The sequence below is a fragment of the Octopus sinensis genome, linkage group LG19, assembly GCF_006345805.1.
Source record: "Octopus sinensis linkage group LG19, ASM634580v1, whole genome shotgun sequence".
NCBI classification, from domain to species: Eukaryota; Metazoa; Mollusca; class Cephalopoda; order Octopoda; family Octopodidae; genus Octopus; species Octopus sinensis.
In genome coordinates this window covers 52,367,234-52,382,808 of record NC_043015.1, presented here as the reverse complement: position 1 = coordinate 52,382,808, position 15,575 = coordinate 52,367,234, and positions in this window count along the sequence as shown.

Genomic DNA, 15,575 nt, shown 5'->3' with positions numbered 1-15,575 from the left:
GATAATCGACATAAACCCATAAGTCAACAACGCTCGGGCACTGGACGAGTGCAAGCAGGATCGTCTAGTCGTCTCACGCGCATCTCAGACATGCTCAGTTGACACCAAGGACGTCGTCGCACTACGTTCAGCAGTTACGGGCTTAAAGTTGTCAATACAGTCCCCCTTCTTCAGGTCTTTTTTCAGCAACGCCACCTCCCTTCGGCTCACAAAACTGGGAATTCTCCCATTCTTTTGCCAGTTGCAGTAAATGTCTGCTAAGTGGTCGCCGAACAAGTCTGGCATCTAAGCGTAAAGCTCGTAGAGCAGACCATCCAAACCAGGCGATTTACCCCTCGTGCAGCTAGCTATTGCTTCCTGTATTTCAAAGGCTTTTTATTGACCTTTCGCAGTGCTCTGCCTCCGTCGCCGAGAGCTGCGGCAATCTGTAGAGTTAGGACGTGAAATCCATCCTGTGACCTGGTTCACCGCTGCTCCCGAACAGTTAAACGAAGCGCCGCTGAAGGGCCGCACAAATCTCTCTCGGGTCAGTTTGACTGTCGTGATCCGGCAAGGATGAGATCGTGAATCTATTGTCACACCTCTGCCACTCGGGCCCATTAAACGGTTTTCGTCCTGTTGTGTCTAAGTGCTCGTGCCTTAGTTCTAACAACGCAAACTTCGTGTTTCGCATTGAAGAATTGGTCGAGTGCCAATCTGGCTGGTCGGTCGCGATGCCTTTTCTAAAAGCCTCGTTTAAATTTTTGACTAGCCTTGCCTTTACGGCTAGTCCTTTGCTAAACCATATCGATTCGATTCTAATCACCCCTTTCAAGGCGAACCATCATTTCATGTTGATTATTGCCCCCGTCAATGTCATCTCAACTAGTTCCCTAATCTTATCTCTGAAATCATTACGTGCCGGCAACTACGTATTCAGCTTCCAATAACCGGGTCCCTGTCTATGAAGTCTATCTAGGTCGTCTGTACAGATCACGAATTTGTGGTCTGTGTAGTCGATTACTTTAAACTGTGGACAATCTATGCTATCTTTATCTGCTACTCTACAGAATACCCAATCTAGAATCGATCTGGATGACCCAGTGAGGTTTGACCAGGTCCACACTGACACATTCGAGAAATCCAGTCGATAGTTGTCAGACGGTTGGATCGCATTGACACCGCATTGACAAACAACCGCAGAAATTGTATTGGTTGCAATTGCCGAAATGCAAGAAATTTAACAAGAAATAGCTTACAAACTACAGAATTTTCTCAAGAAAGCCAAGAGAAAAAGATGTTTTATGTAACACACTACCAATATACGAAGTTTAAAAGTGTTTAGTTACAAAGAAATTATTTTTAAAATCTGCCGGTCAAAGTGAAAAGATCCATAATAATAATAATGATAATAATAATTAATGTGATACGCTACTCTCCGAAAGTTGCATTGGCTATGCCTATCTGCCTACAGTATTTCACAAAATGATCATGAGCTAATGCTAAATTGACTGCTTGGTCATGTAAACAGGTAAAACAGTAAACGCCATGAAAAGTGATGCTAAACAGGTAGAACGTGCTCCATACTTTATCGGGACATAACTATGCACATCAGAGGAAAGAGCTGTTCCAAGGCATCCATCTTCTTGACAGAACATTATGCAAAAATCAATAGGAAAATTCTATCAACGTGTATAGCAACAATATAAGAACGCCCATGAGAGAAAATCGATACCGTGACATTGATTGAATGGAAACGAATGTCCTAATGCTTATGAAATTCCATCAAGCAAAACCGAACTCGTGGTATTACTCAATGTCTTAAAAAAAAAGTAAAAACTTTAGTCCATGAATTCCATTCTACCAAACACCATAATTCTTTAAAATTGCTAATAGCAACCATGGCCAAAACAGCAAACAAATAAAAAAAAAACAAATAAAAAAGCAAAAACGAAACATAAAAATGAAAAAATGAGAAGCAAACAAGAAACAGCTCAAAAACAAAAGAGAAAAAAAAAAACGAAAACAGTGCAAAGCAAAGCAGACGACCCAATTGCTCTGTGATGGCTGGATTTCTGAAGACGCGGTCACGTGACCGTGAAACGTCGATAGAATGGATGATGCATCTAGGGAAAAGTTACAGGCAAGTATCCAATAGCAACAACACTAAAACATTGAGAAAGCAAATGGCAAATATTAATAAGCAAAACCATTATAAACAGGACAGTGAAGAGCTTTTTATATAATTCGGGCCTGAATACCGAAACGCAGGCATATATCTGCGATAGACAATTAATTAGGAACACAAACATACATACATACATACCCATCTATATATATATATATAAAGTGAAAGAGAGACACAAAGACAAACGGAAGACAGGCAGGCATATAGATGGGTATGTATGTATGTATGTTTGTGTTCCTAATTAATTGTCTATCGCAGATATATGCCTGCGTTTGTGCATGTGTATGTATATATGTATGTATGTATGCATGCATGTATGTATGCATGTATGTATGTATGTATGCATATATGTATGTATGCATATATGTATGCATATATGTATGTATGTATATATGTATGTATGCATATATGTATGCATATATGTATGTATGCATATATGTATGCATATATGTATGTATGCATATATGTATGTATGTATATTTGTATGCATGCATGCATATATGTATGTATGTCGGTATGTATGTATGTATGAATGCATGTATGTATGTATGTATGTATGTCGGTATGTATGTATGTATGTATGTATGTATGTATGTATGTATGTATGTATGTATGCATGTATGTATGTATGTATACGCACGCATACAAACACGCACGTTCGTATGTCTTTGGGTTTATAATTATGTCTTGTATACATGTTGGTAGTTTTAACAGATGATGGAACCAATTATGGTCGTGTTTACACAGAAAAACGTAACCAAGGAAACGACCTTGTAAATAGGTCGTCATGGATATTACTATTATTAGCAAGAATTGCCCATAGCACAGCACCTGACATCCTTTGTTTATTCGGAACACTCTCACTCCCTCTTTTACCCCTCCCTCTGTCCTGTTGAGATGTGCCTCTTTCCTCCTCACCCATACTCTATATTGACATTTTAAATGTCCTCTTTTCTCTCTCCCCTTTTCTCTCTCGCTCTCTCTCTCTCCATCTATCTACCAATCTGTCTATCTATCTATCTTTCTGTTTGTCTGTCTGTCTGTCTGTCTGTCTGTCTGTCTCTCTCTCTCTCTCTCTATCTATCTATCTATCTATCACTCTTTATCTCTCCATTAACTTCCTACCACGTCATGCTTTATGCTTTATGCTTTATCGCTCTCTCTCTCTCTCTCTCTCTCTCTCTCTCACTTTCGCTCTGTTATCCTAAAAGTTGACTCTATTTCTAATAAATCAATCAATCAATTAATCAATCAATCAATCAATCAATCAATCAATCAATCAATCAATCAATCTATCTATCTATCTATCAATCTATCTATCTATCTATCTATCTATCTTTCTATCTATCTTTCTATCTATCTATCTATCTATCTATCTATCTATCTATCTATCTATCTATCTATCTATCTATCTATCTATCTATCTATATCTATCTATCTATCTATCTATCTATCTATCTATCTATCTATCTATCTATCTATCTATCTATCTATCTATCTATCTATCTATCTATCTATCTACCTATCTATCTGCCTATCTGTCCATGTATTATGTATGTGCATATGTATGTATGTATGTATGTATGTATGTATGTATGTATGTATGTATGTATGTATGAATGCATGCATGCATGTATGTATGTATCTATCTATCTATCTGTCGGTCATGGTGTGTGTACGTACCAGAAACCTAGTGGTTCACCAAAAACGACAGATAAGCTAACTACCAGGCTTAATTAAAAAAAGAAATTAATTAGATACTCGCGTCCATTCATTCAAAGAAAAATTCCTCGAGTCGTTGCTCCAGCATGGCCGCGATCCAATGGCTGAAACAAATAAAAGAATAACAGAATATAAAAGAGTATAAAACAATAAACAAACAGACAGCTCCATTATGAGCTGAGGTCCTACTACAGAGTATGAGGTGAGACTGCTGTTGGCAGCACCCTGCCGCTTTTCTAGAAGAGGAAACCCCACTCACTACTTTGTCCTACTTCGTACTATTTCGTCGTACTTCGTCTTACTTCGTCCTTCTTCGACTTACTTCGTCTTACTTCCTCCAACTTCGTCCTACTTCGTTCTACTTAATCCAACTTTGTCCTATTTCGACTTACTTCGTCCTACTTCGTCCTACTTCGTCTTACTTCGTCCTACTTTGTCCTACTTCGTCTTACTTCGTCCTACTTTGTCCTACTTTGTCTTATTTCGTTCTACTTTTTCCTACTTCCCCCTACTTGCATTACTTTGTTTTACTTCGTCCTACTTCGTCTTACTTCTACTTCGTTTTAATTCGTCTTATTTCGTTCTTATTCGTCCTACTTCGCCTTTCTTCGTCTAACTTCGTTTTACTTGTTTTTTTTTCGTCTTTCTGCGTCCTACTTTGTTCTACTTCGTCGTACTTCGTTCTAGGTCGTCTTACCTTGTCTTACTTCGATCCACTCACTTTATCCTACTTTGTCTTATTTCGTCTTCGTCCAACTTTGTCCTACTTCATCTTACTTCGTCATACTTCGCCTTTCTTCATCTTCGCCCTCCTTCCTTCTATTCGTCTTACTTCGTTCTGCTTCGTCCTACTACGTCTTAATTCGTTCTGCTTCGTCCTACTTCGTCTTACATCCTCCTACTTTGTCTTTCTTCGTTTTACTTTGTTCTATTTCGTTCTACTTAGTTTTACATCGTCCTACTTCGTCCAACTTCGTCCTACTTCATCTTACTTCGTTCTAGTTCGTCCTACTTCGTTTTACTTCGTCTTAATTCGTCCTACTTTGTCCTACTTCGTCCTTCTTCGTCTTACTTCGAATTACTTCGTCATACTTCGTTTTAATTCGTCTTACTTCGTCCTACTACGTCATTCTTCATCTTACTTCGTTCTACTTCGTCCTACTTCGATTTACTTCGTCTTACTTTGTCTTACTTTCTGGAAAGTTCCGAGGAAGAGGATGAGGGGAGATAGGACTTCCTGAAAAGTTCCGAGGAGGGGAAGGAAGAGGGGGAGGTGGCGATAGGACTTCCTGGAAAGTTCCGAGGAGGGGGAAGAAGTGGAGGAGGTGATGAACTTCCTAGAAAGTTCCGAAGAAGAAGAGGAGGGGGATAGGACTTCCTAGAAAGTTCCTATGAGGGGAGGAAGGGGAGGAGGGGAAGATAGGACTTCCTGGAATGTTCCGAGGAAGAGAGGACGAGGAGGAGGAGGTAGATGGGACATCCTGGAAAGTTTCGAGGATGGGGAGGAAGGGGAGTAGCGAGAAATAGGACTTCGTGGAAAGTTTCGAAGAAGGGGAGGAGTTTAGGATAGGACTTCCTGGCATGTTCTGAGAAGGGGGAGGAAGGGGAGGGGGAATATGACTTCCTGGAAAGTTCCGAGGAGTGATGAAAGGGAGGAGGGAGAGATACGAGGAAACTTCCGAGGATACCCGGGAAAGTTCCGAGGAGGGGGTTAGGGGAAATAGGACTTTCTGGAAAGTTCCGAGGAAGGGGAAGAATAGGAGGAGATGATAGAACTTCCTAGAGAGTTCCGAAGAAGGAGAGGAGGGGTGATGAAAGGGAGGAGGGGGTGATACGAGGAAACTTCCGAGGATTTCCTGGAAAGTTTCGAGGAGGGAGATGAGGGTAGATAGGGACTTCCGGGAAATTGCCTAGTACTCCATGGAAAACTCCGAGGAAAGGTAGGATGTTGAGATATTACTTCCTGGAAAGTTCCGAAGAAGTGGGGAGATACTACTTTCTGGAATGTTCCGAGGACTTCCTGGAAAGTTGCGATGAATTACTGGTAAGTTCCGAGGAGGGGTAGGAGGGGAGATAGGACATACATACACATATATATTATAATTAATATATACAGTAGTTTGCAATGTTTTACAAAATTGGGGAATTACACGTGCGTTAGCTACAGCATTAGAGCGATTTATATATCTATATATATATATAATATATATATAATATATATATATATATATAATATATATATATAATATATATATATATATGTATATATATATATATATATATATATTATATAATATATATATATATATATATATATACACATATATACACGCCATACCCACATACAACACCATACATATGCATATGTAGACATACTCACATAATGGAATCAACGTGATTTCCTGAAATAAGGCACATTTCTTCGAAGACTGAAGATTCAATCCCTTAATGATTGGGGTAAACAAGATAGAGATATATAGATAGATAGACAGATAGATAGATAGATAGAGAGAGAGAGAGAGAGAGAGAGAGAGAGAGAGAGAGAGAGAGAGAGAGAGAGAGAGAGGGAGGTTCAGGTGACATAATTGGTCATTATACTGAAGGAAGAACGTAAACTACAAAATTGCAACAGACAAAGAAAAAATTATGGCAACAATAAATGGTTCTGTTTGTTGTGGACGTAGTGGTGGTTGTGGGTGATTTTGGTAGTAGATTTCATGATTGTGTCGTTGGCGATGGTATGGTTGTGGTGATAATGGTGACACTGAAATTGCTGGTTTGCGGTGGCGGTGATAGTTTAGGCTGTAGTTTGAGGTGGTGTTGGCTTGTTTTATGATCGTTGTGGTGACGGTGTTGGCAACGTATGAGCGATAGTGGTAGTGAAAATGTTGTTGTAGTGATGGCCATGGTGGTAGTGGTGGTTATGATAGTGGTTGCGGTGTTTGTTAGTGCTCGGGTTGTGGAGGTGTTTGTGGTAGTGGTTGTGGTGATTTTGGTGAGTATGATGATGGTTGTGTTTGTGGTGGTGATGGTGGTAGTTGTGGTTGTAACAGGGATTGTTGTGGGAATGGTCGTTGTTGTAGTAGTGGTGTGGTGTTATAGTCGTGGTGATGTTATAGTCGTGGTGGTTGTAATAGTGGTGATGGTGGTGGTGTTGCTGGTTGTGGTGGTGGAGTAGCTGGTAGTTGTAGTAGTGGTGGTGGTAATGGTCGAGGTGGTGGTTGTGGCGGGGTGATGTTGATGGCTGTGTTTGTTTTGGCTGTAGTGTTAGTAGTGGTAGTGGTCTTAGTGGTGGTGGTGGTGGTAGTAGTGGTGTGGCAGCTGAACCTTACCCCCACTACCCACTTCTCATACATATATACACACACACATACATACATACATACATACATACAGGCAGACAGAGCAAAAGATATATGATATATATTGGAGGCAAAAGTCAAACTGTTTTTTTAAAGTAAAATTCAAAAACAGCATTTAGATATTCATACATACTTTTATTCAACCACATATGTCCCATTTTGTTCCACTATCTTTTGCCATATTTGAGACGCTTCATGATCCCATCCTCCCAAACACTGGTGTTTCAGAGTCATGAACTGGTTTAAACTGATTTTTACAGTCTTCCAAGAATTAAAGTTCACCATATTAGGATAATTTTGTAGGGATTGAAACAAATGGTAAACCAAAGGTGAGTATGGTAGGTGTGGTGGACATCCCAGTCAACTGTGGTAATTCCTGCAGGTCTGCACGAAAATATGAAACCTACTTTTGTCATACTCACCCCCATTCACATATACACACTCACACCATTCTCACATATACACACATGCTTTGCACACTTTAGTATGTCTGGGTCATCGTTATTATTATTATCTCCCTTTCATTCAACATCTTTCTTCTGGCCATTTTATCATGTTAGACCATAAATCTCTACACATTTTTTTCTTTCTCCGTTTTTCCTTCCTCTTAATCCTTTCTGTCGAAGAGTGTAGGCTCGAAACATAAAGACTTTTCCATTCTTCATAATCATCATCTTTGTTGTTTAACTTCCACTTTCCATGCTGGCATGTGTTGGACGGTTTGACTGAGGGCTGGTAAGCCAGAAGACTGCACCAGGTTCCAATCTGATCTGGCAAAATTTCTAGCTGGATGCCCTTCCTAATGCCAACCATTCCGAGTGTAGTGGGTGCTTTTTCGTGCCATCAGCACGGAGCCTCAACTGCTAGGGTGTGACACTTTTTCACACAGCTGTCCTCATCCATTCACAATGCATGACCATACCAACGCAGTCGTCTCTCTTGCACACCACATCTGATGCTTCTTAAGTCCATCTTTTCTCTAAGGGCATTTACATTCTATTGTGTATGCACACTGACATTACACATCCAGCGGAGTATACTAGCTTCATTCCTTGTAAGCTTACACACGTCCTCAGCAGTCATGGTCCATGTTTCACTGCCATGTAGCATGGCTGTTCACACACATGTGTCATACAGTCTACCTTTTACTCTGAGCGAGAGGCCTTTGTCACCAGTAGAGGTAGAAATTCTCTGAACTTTGCCCAGGCTATTCTTATTCTAGCAGCTACACTTTCAGAGCATCCCACCCATCCGGCTACTGGCTTGGTCACCAAAGTAATGGAAGCTATCAAATACTTCTAGTTTTTCTCCCTGGAATGTGGCAGAAGTTGTTCTCTGCGCATTTTCAGTTTTCATTGCTTCTGAGCATTTGCCACACACAAAATCTATCTTCCCAGTTAACCTTCCTTTTTGATATTGCTGCACCTCTTATGTGTCCATAGCTTATACTGGGCACATTTTATGGAGTTTCTACCTACACCTTTTTTGCAGGTCAAGCAGGCCATCTACCTGAAGGAATTGTGGTTTGTCAGCCTTCCTACTTAAGACTTTGGTTTTAGTTAAGTTGACTCTAAGACCCTTACACACACACACACACACACATATATATATATATATAATAATATATATATAATATATATATATAGCCTAGTGGTTAGGGCAGCAGACTTGCGGTCGTAGGATGCGGTTTCGATTCCAGACGGGCGTTGTGAGTGTTTATTGAGTGAAAACACCTGAGGCTCCGCAGGGGGTGGTGGCGATCCCTGCTGTACTCTTTCGCCACAACTTTCTCTCACTCTTTCTTCTGTTGGCCTGCTCGCTTAGCCAGCGGGGTGGCGTCATTTGAAGGCTAAAACCATGTGAAGCGCATTGTGACCAGCGATGTGTAACATCTGATGGCCTGGTCGGTCACGGTGATATATATATATACATATATATATGTGTGTATATAATTTAGAGAAAAACCACTATTAAACAATTCAATAAAGAAAGATGTTATTCATAACATATAGAAAACATATACGATAAAAACAACAACCTTATTTTAAATCAATAAAGTACAATAAATAGTAAACAGATTCCATTTCCTAATGTGTGTGTGTGTGCGTGTGTGTATATATATATATATATATAAACTATATAAATTAGAAAAAAAACCCCTCTTTTTATCAATTCAATAATGAAAAATTAATTATGCCAATTAGAAAAATTACATCTTACAGAAAGATTAAATATAAGATAAAACATATAACTATGATTAAATAAAGTGCAAAATAATAAATAAACGTATATATTTGGTAGAATAACTTTTTTTTTCTAATTTACATATATATATATATTATATTTTGTGAAATTTGATTTAGTATTTCTAAATTGAATTTTTCCCTGTAAGTTTGGAATAATATTCCCTCATATTATTATGATATATATATATATATATATATATATTATATATATATATATATATATATATATATATATACATATATACATACATATATACCACATACACACACACACATAGATACTGTAAGACATTTATCATGTATATATGAATGTTTACACACACACACACACATATAGGGGAAGGCACTTGCCTAAGGTGCTGTGCAGTAGAAATGAACTTGAAACCTCATGCTTGGGAGGTAAAACTTTTAAGCACAGAATTTTGCCAGTACCTTATATACATAGAAATTATTTCTGTATATACATCCATTTATATGTATTCATGTATAAATATATATATTGACATACACATTCATAACTTTTTATATGTGTATGAACTGGGCTTAGTTTCTAAGTAAATAATATACATATGTGCATACACACATACCAGCATGTACACACAGACACACACACAACATATATGCAATCCAGGAACCTGAGTGAAGGAAGTTTCTAAGCTTCAAGGAGAAGGCAACTAGTATACAAAAGACACAATAATGATTTCTTGGTACCGAGAATTACAAACTTTTTCCCATATCAAAGCTGTGAAAAAATTCAATAAGCTGGTACTTTCTACACAACTCACTGTACCATTAGTTGCTACATGCATGCATGTATGTATATATGTATGTATACACATAAACATTTTAAATATACACATATAGATAAAATACATAAATACTATAAATATATACACAAACAGACATATATGTACACATAAATGTTATAACTATGCACACACACACACACACACACACACTTACACATCCACACATACCTGCTAGCTTTTGCTGCCTCTGTCTTCGATACTTTCCAGTTTCGCTACATTTACAAACTCGTTCACTGAAACTACGACACCACAGGTAAGGATAATCCAAGGAGTTCATTATCATTCTTGTGGATGTGGATAGAAAATTGAGGTTAGTAGTTCAAATAAGTGACTGTGTTCGCATGTTTGTGTGTGTGTATGTACATACACACATAAATATATATATATATATACATGTACATACATACATACACATGTGTGTGATAGGTGACTAACTCAACAGACAACTGTATGAGTTGTTATGCATATAAGTGATGAAAATATCTATGATATCATGATATATAATTATACCTATATACATCAGCGGACATCTGTGTATATGTAAGCTTGCATGCATAAATATATATACATGTTTGTGTGAGGTAGATGTGTGTGAAAAGCAGGAGTCTAACGTAGCGGTATAGCTCTAAAATAGAGGTACATGATGAAATGGTAAAAAAATTAAATGAAAGTATTCTCTTTTCGAGAGAGCTCTCGGCCATGTGATACTGATAACTATCACCACTCAAGCACTCACATACAGTAGCATATCAAATAGATGTGTCCTGTTTGGATAGAAAGACAGGCAATTGCATTGCATGAGTAACATCCCAGATGTGGTGTATTTGAAAAGCCTGGTGAATTCAGGTAGTTTAAGTGTTTAAGTACATGTGTATACATACACATAGAAGAAATTGAAACTGGAGAAGTATGCAGATTAGTCAGAATAAAAAGTGGTGAGAGGAGGGGAAAATAGAGCAAGTTAGGGTTATTAGGCATGATGAAAGACAATTTGCAGTTTGTTCTATGACTTATATTTAGAGTAAAATGAATATAGAATGATAATGATAATAATGATGGTGGTGGTGGTGGTAGTGGTGGTGTGTGTAGTGTTGATTTAAAATAGTTGAATCTGATAATAAATGGTGAAAGAAATGACTCCTTAAAGAAAGGGGGCCACTTAATTTCCCCAGTAATTGCTCTTATTCTGCTTTTTTTTCCTATGTTGATGGTGGTGATAATATTTATGATATATAAGCTAAAAATAAACAGCAGATATCTAATTAGAAACAAACTAAAATACAAAAACCTCATGCCAAAAAAAAAAAAAGAGATGAAAAGTAGTAAAGTTCTATCCATATGGTAAGGCAAAATAATGTATATATATGTATTTAGGTAGGTAGGTAGGTGTATTATATATATTTATATATAAATACTGAGTGACACATAGAGAGTGAGTGGAGAGGAAGAAGTGACAGAACAAAGCCTTAAATTTAAAAAATCTAAAACTCACGGAAAGAGAAACTAAAACAAAATATTAACTAGCATAGGTCATTTTGGGTGTGTCTGTCTATTTCTCTATACATACATGCTCACGTGTGTTTGGTGATAAAAACATACATATGCACGCACGTGCGTATGTGTTTGGTGATACAAACAGGAAAAAATAGAAATCAAAACATGAGTATATACATATTTTTATAGATGCGTAGCAGAACAGAGTGATTCAAGGGCCGATAGTTTCGTGCATAAGCACTTATCAAACTAGTTACAGATTGAGGAGTTGTGAATTTATATACCAGTGACAATAGTATTCCCCGGATAGTTCTACAACAAAATTATAAAAACAACGACACAAGGATAATTCCTATTTTTCAAATAGTTTGCCTCTTATGTTGTTTCAATAGGGAACTATATAAATAAATAAACAAACAAGGAAAATTTATGCAGACTTATACACACATAAAAGTGAATGCTGGTGAATATAAATACAGTATATTTACATATAGGCACAGGAGTGGCTGTATGGTAAGTAACTTGTTTACCAGCCACATGGTTCCAGGTTCAGTTCCACTGCATGGCACCTTGGGCAAGTGTATTCTACTATAGCCTCGGGCTTACAAAAGCCTTATGAGTGGTAGCCTGTCATATATATATATATATATATATATATATGCATGGCTCAGTGGTTAGAGCGTCGAGCTTACGATCGTGAGGTTGTGAGCTCGAATCCCGGACCGGGCTGCGTGTTGTGTTCTTGAGCAAGGCACTTTATTTCACGTTGCTCCAGTTCACTCAGCTGTAGAAATGAGTTGCGACATCACAGGTGCCAAGCTGTATCGACCTTTGTCTTTCCCTTGGATAACACTGGTGGCGTGGAGAGGGGAGGCTGGTATGCATGGGCGACTGCTGGCCTTCCATAAACAACCTTGCCCAGACTTGTGTCTAGGAGGGTAACTTTCTAGGTGCAATCCCATGGTCATTCATGACCGAAGGGGGTCTTTACCCTTTTTACTAGCAGCATCACCCGGTGTTGCTTGGGTTTGTTTCGACCCTTTAGAATTGGAATTTTTGAAAAGTAAAAATTTTGCATTATGCAACTTGTTATTCTCTTCAAGTGAACATTTTTCCAGTTGAAATACACCAAAAAATGGTAACACAGCAGTCAAAAATCGTAAAAAATAGGGAATTTCATAAAAAAAAAGCACCTTTTTGATGTAAATAATTTTTGGTGTTAACATGGTCCGATTTGAATTTTATCTTCTACAGAATGAAGAGCAAGCCTTCTTCTATCATACTCTCAATTTTGGTCAACTTGCGCTGCAGGGTCTCGAAGGAGATAGTGTTAGTTGAAGGCTACCATACCTGCCACACACAGACTTCAGCTTTATATATATAGATTTGCTACACGCTACTTTCCATCCTTAATAATGAAACTTGGTAGATCCAAAAGTTAAACACACAGACACACACACAGACACACAAGTTGAGTTTTATATATATAGATTTCTCAAGGGAGATTTCAGGGGAGTTTTAGGGAGTTGCTGGCAATGTATCATGATGATCAAAAATCCGGCCTGCTAAAATTTGGTTAAAGTGATTCAAACTGCAGACCCAACGCAAAATGGTCACATTTAATTCAAAGCGTTAAAAATGTTATGAAAACAATTGGTATGTATTCACAAAGTCCAAACGATTAATACGAAAAAACCCTCCAGGCTACATCCTGAAAATTCATTGCTTTGCCGAATTTTTACAATGTTTACGGCGATTTGTTTTTATATCTTGATTTTTTATTTTTCATGCAATTTACGCATGCTTGCACGCGTGGTGAACACAGTTCACGTCAAACAGCTGACTGAGTAAAGTTCACTATTCAATGCATGGGATAAGGCCTAAACAAACACATCGATTTTTGCACTTGCGAAATGAATTTCGGAACAGAAATAGCGCAGTTCAATTTTCATTCGCCTAAACTTTAAGTCACCCATTTTTGGTGGTTCTACGATTTGTTGGCTAGGAGGAGATGTGCCGGGAAGTTAAGTTTTATATATATATATATGTATATATATATATATATATATTATATATATATATATATATATATATATATATATAGATCGTTAGCCACTACACACATTTTTTTCTCTCCTTGTTTTTTCTGTGTCCCTTTTTGCAGAAGAGCATAGGCTCGAAACGTAAAAGACTTTTTCTATTCCTGAGCGTTATACTAATACATCTGTTTGTTTTGTACACCACCTGTCTTCGCCTTTTGTTTTTTTCGTAAACTCTCTCTCTCTCTCATGGAAAATGGACGTTAAACAATGATGATGATGATGATATATATAATATTATTTCTAAGTCTCTCTAAAGGAGACTACAGCAGTGGTACCACCTAGGCAGTGTCATATCACAAAATGGACATGTCAACGATGACATCCTATGACGGATCAACCTTACCTCTTTCTCCTTTGGACACGAATGCTTTTAAACAGAAATCTGAGGCTATCATGCCTTTGTCATCTGAAATTTACTGTATGGCTGTGAATGCTGAACCTTATACTGCCATCATGTGAGGAAGCTAGAGTCATTTCACATCCATTGTCTCCAATGAATTTTATGCATTACATGGAAAGATATGGAAATTCTCTAGCAAGCAGGAATTTCCAGCAATGAAGCCATCATTGAACACCGTCTTCTAGGATGGTCGTCTTTGGAGAGCTATCAACTGGTGTTTACCCACATAGGGCACCCAAGAAGAGGTTCAGTGAGCATCTTATGCTTATCTACAACTCCTGAAACATTTAACCAGCACAACTTGCACACTTGGCTCAGAATCGGCAAACCTGGTGCTTCATCTGTGACAAAGGAGTTGCACACTTTGAACTAATCTGATGTGAGAAATTTGAGGAAAAGAGATGCCAACATCATCTCAGACTCACCGACAATATAATGGGCAACTTCCCTTGTCGTTTGTGTTCAAGGACATGCTATTCCAGGATTGGACTGTTATCACATCTATCAACTCACAAAATGTAGGATAAGACTCCTAGAGGACAACGTCGTCATCAACATTGATGGACAGCTATAAGCAAAGTGAAGTTTGTGTTAGTCTCCTAGTATCACTTGACAACTTGTGTTGGTGCGTTTATGTACCTGTAACTTAGCAGTTCAACAAAAGAGACCAATAGAATCAGTAAACAGGCTTAAAGTACTGGGATTGATTTTTCTTTTTTTTTTCTTCTGGACTAAAATTCCCCAAGTCGGTGCCCTAGGATGGTTGCAGTCTAATGGCTAAAATGAGTAAAATATATGCATGCATGCACACACATATTAGTTGCAGTCATTTAAAACTCAGGTCAATCCTGATGCACCATATCTGATATCAAAGGTGTTTCTGACTTGGTCATTCTGTCTTTTTCCCAGATCTGGTATGCCATCTTTGGCAAGTGTCTTCTGCTATAGCCTCAAGCTGACCAAAGCCATGTGTATGGATTTGGTAGAGAGAAACTGAAAGAAGCCTGTGTTGGTGTGTTTACATTCCTTTAAGTTAGCAGTTCAGCACAAGAGGCCAATAAAATAAACATCAGGTTTTAAAAAAGACAATAAGTACTGCAGTTGATTCATTCAACTAAAATTTTTCAAGGTGGTGTCCTAGCATGGCCACAGTCTAATAACTGAAACAAATAAAACATAACACATACATACATACATACATACATACATACATACGTACGTACATATAAATATAATAATAGAAGATTTAGACAAATACATATAATTAAATTAG